The sequence below is a fragment of the Columba livia genome, chromosome 2 (assembly GCF_036013475.1).
Source record: "Columba livia isolate bColLiv1 breed racing homer chromosome 2, bColLiv1.pat.W.v2, whole genome shotgun sequence".
Taxonomy (NCBI): Eukaryota; Metazoa; Chordata; class Aves; order Columbiformes; family Columbidae; genus Columba; species Columba livia.
In genome coordinates, this window is record NC_088603.1 from 137322584 (window position 1) to 137325903 (window position 3320).

Consider the following 3320-nt stretch of genomic DNA (forward strand, 5'->3'; position numbering starts at 1 on the left):
TGTCCCAAACGGCCAGTGAATCCCTTCTGTAAGGGACGCACATGCCTTATCCCTGTCCAGGGAAAACAAAACAAAACAAAACAAAACAAAACAAAACAAAACAAAACAAAACAGGAAATATTCCCAGGAGGAACCGGAGGAAGGCTGGCAGGCCGGAGCAGGCGCTGCTCGCACTGGTGAGCACGGGGCAGACCCAGGTGTGCGGAGCCCTCTCACGCAGGGCAGGACGACCCCGCTCCCGGCCTGCTTTGTGATGACCCAGGAGCCTGGAAAAGCTCCCAAATCATTATCAGTTCTTCATGTGTCATTTTTGACGTGTTAGCAAACAGCTCACGGAGACAAGTTGTTCTGACAGTAAGACAGACACCTTGTCATTCCTCATCTAAAGAAGGCATTTGCTTTTCCGTAGATATTACATGGAGTCCTTGGTGATTCCTGCTCAACAGCCGCCATCTTAAGACCTGATCCAAATCACACAGAAGTCAATATTAAGACCCTCTGACTCCAGTCACACTGGGAACTTTTTTTTTTGTCAAAATAAACGGCAACATAATACAGGTGCTTACATGTTTAATACATTCTTTATAAAACAAAGTCATAGGCTTATCTGTTTACTTTATGGTGTATATTTTTGCAGCAAATTAAAATGCCAAATTAAATTTCAAGGACTAATCCAAGTTCTGCACAGAAGGTAGGCAGACTGGGTGCAGAAAGTATCATGTTGCTCAGTGGTTTTGGTGAAAACAAGAGAACGAGAAATGTCCCCCCTCCCACATTTGCTCAAGCATTTTTAAATGAATGACCAAGATCTTTCACATCGTGGCTAATTACAGAGATGGAAACATGTCTTTCACATCAGGAGGAGTGAGATAAGAAACTAGAATTACAATACAATAGAGCTCATTTCTGAACTCAGCTGTAACTATGGCAACCTTCATTCACACTGTTTAACCGAGGGTATAGAAAAATAGTGTGCTCAGAAAGTCAGAATAAATTGTCTAAATCATTGGCCTACAAACATTTCAAAGACATGAACTTTTACAAAAATTAAACTTTCTGAGAAGTTCGTATTTGCAGAAATCATTTGACGTTATCTCCGTATTCCCAGTTCTTGTTGACTACAGGGACACATCTTTCCAGCGTGGCCAGGCATTAAGGGAGATAGATACATCTCAAGATGACAGGGAAAGGAAAAAAAAAAGAGGTGAAATCTGAAATTAAGTAATAACATAAATTCTAATACAATGTCCTGTAACTGTGCAGTTAGGGTTAAAAGCTGGCACCGTCAGCAACAGTTTTTTAGTTTTTCTTCATTGCACAAAATCAAAAGGTGAAACTGGGACAAATTCTTCTCTCACTTAAATGCCTGTATTTCCCTCCCACCTTTGTTGGCGTCAGCAGCCTCAGCTTGCTGTGTTGTCACAGTCCCCAGTGTTCCCCTTACGTGAACTTGAGTAAGGCAGCAGTGTGGTATTAACAGAAAACACAACAAAACAGCAGTAATGATCAATATAGTGACATTTCATCTCTGCGTCCAGCTCCTCTGATGTCCTGGCTGCCAGGGAGGTGCTTCGCTCGCCGGCTGCTCCTTGGCACGTGGTGCAAGCCTGTCATTCAGCTCTGCTTCAAACAGCGCTTTTCTCTTCTTTCTGGTGCAGAAAGTGGCCATAGCTGACAGATGATAAAGGAAGAAAAATAGCAAACACCAAATGCAAACCCTTCCTCTTTACATATTTTATGTAGCTGCCTCGTTTCAGGCAGCTGGTAAACAAGCTTTCACTTACTCTTTGTTGGTGAACAAAAAAAGAGGAAAAATGCTCCAGATCTTGTATTTTCTTCAACATCCACTGTACCAATGCACCATATGGAAGCAACTGCACCACAGCTGTACTTGACAAACCCTTAAACTAAACCTGAGCCACACACGATTGGTTAGTGGAGCTTGGACACAAGAAAGCAGGAATTTCTAGTTCACAGGGCTGGGCAGATTCCCGGCAGGACTCATCTCTGAACCGCTTCTATGGTGTAATGGCAAAGCCGAAATGAGATCAGGGACATGTGGCTTCCCAACGTCACACTACACCTGATGGCTTGGGTTTGGTAGCAAGGCCAAACAGGCCTGGACATGATCACAAAACACAAGTTGGAGGTGGCAAGGCACCTGGCAGAATTACAGCTCTTGCAGATATGCTAAGATCCTGAAAATATGAGGTTATGGCACTGTGAGCACTGTAAACATGGCCTTGAGGAATGACCCTGGAAAACAGTAAAGTGTGGGGAAATAACCAGTCACACTGTGGTCCCCTCTCCTTTAATCAGGTTCTCCTTGCTTTATATATAAAATTCCTGCTCACAAGAGTGTTGGCATTACTGGTGTCAGGCATGCAGGGAGGCACTTGAGACGCACAGGTTTGTCCATTCTCATAGGTCATCCTTCAGTATTTGAAATGACCCTTCTTTTTTTTTATTTTTTTTTTTTTTTCTTTCAGGAAGACTTGGCAGCAAAACAACATTTTCAAACATTTCTTCCCTGACATGGCTGGAATAATTGGGCGCGAGCCTTGCTGCAGTAAGCGTTACAGGCCAAATGCTTGCTGTGCGGCAAGTCCCACACCTCCGAGCACAAGCTGGGCACGGGGAGAGCACTCCTTGTGCACATGGGAGCCCTAATATATCGCTGTCTGGAAGCAGTTCAGAGTTGTCGATGATGCAGATTCGCTAATCAAAACTCCACACAGCTGAAGGACACAGCACGCTGACCTTTACGACAGCCCCGGGAATGTTGCAGCAGCCTGAGATGACTTTGTAGAGCTGCTCCGGCTGCTCGAGTCTGAGCAGACCTTTTGCCGGCCCTGGTGAGGATACTGTGCGTCTTGAATAAAGCACCTTGTTTCTATGCACTTTTTAGAGAGAGGGGAGGAATTAGCTCTGACTCAACAGGCCTTTTGGATACCTTTTCCAGATTACTACAGTGGTTTCATTCAGTTATGCAGGCTTCAAATTAAAAGTTAATGAAAACCAACAGACTTCTCATTTCTCCTGAGGCACATTTTCTCCCTTATTTAGACAGCTGAGAGAAGTATGTCAGAAGAGGATTCCTCCTTGTTTCACAAAGGTTTCAGGGACTCTGCGAACTGCTGAGTAGCACATGCCTGCACTAACACCATTGCTGTCATTTTGAATCAGCCCTGTGCATTTTCCAAATGCGTGTTACAGCCACCACCCACACGGCAACACAAGTGCAAGTGAAGTAGCATTAGCTCTGATGGGCACCCTTTGTCTTCCGAGGAAATGACTAAATAGTATCCTCAAAAAGCTGA

The 3320-nt window shown here is 44.3% G+C and overlaps 1 long non-coding RNA gene across 1 annotated transcript; it reads right to left on the bottom strand.

Annotated features, from left to right (window-relative positions):
* Positions 1-553: 553 nt before the first annotated feature.
* On the bottom strand, positions 554-3320 carry LOC135578852 (uncharacterized). Its single transcript, XR_010470998.1, has 2 exons — positions 1785-3320; positions 554-1671 (listed from the first exon to the last, which is right to left on the bottom strand). It is a non-coding gene; the product is annotated as an uncharacterized LOC135578852 (long non-coding RNA).